Genomic DNA, 509 nt, shown 5'->3' with positions numbered 1-509 from the left:
AAGGCACTTGCTGCCCGGGAGGAAGATGGAGCTCGCAAAGACACTCAACATGTGAGAGGGCTGTGCTCAGGGCTGTGCTCAGGGCTGTGCTCACGGCTGTGCTCACGGCTGTGCTCAGGGCTGTGCTCAGGGCTGTGCTCAGGGCTGTGAGGGAATTCAGAGGAGGAGGTAACATTAGTGCCAGCTGGGGTCATGATGGAATGACCGGGCTTCGATTAGCAAGGCAAGAAAAGGAGTCAAGGCCACGCCAGACGCACTGCCAACCTAATAGTCCCTGGTTCTCCAGGAACTGGTGGAATCTACTGTTGGTGCATGAATTCTATCTAGCAACTTGATTTTGTGATGATTTAACAGTGAAGAATCTTGACAATAAGTGGCCACCACCCCATTGCTCCATGCATCTAGAAGAGGGGACCCAGAAGAGTCACCCTGCTGGCCTCACTGACTGGCCATTGGAGTCTTCCAGGTAGCTAGAGCTCCTACGTGTAGGACTCTTACCCTGCATCTAG

The sequence above is a fragment of the Galeopterus variegatus genome, unplaced genomic scaffold, assembly GCF_000696425.1.
Source record: "Galeopterus variegatus unplaced genomic scaffold, G_variegatus-3.0.2 Scaffold3115, whole genome shotgun sequence".
Classification (NCBI taxonomy): Eukaryota; Metazoa; Chordata; class Mammalia; order Dermoptera; family Cynocephalidae; genus Galeopterus; species Galeopterus variegatus.
This window is presented reverse-complemented; position numbering follows the sequence as displayed.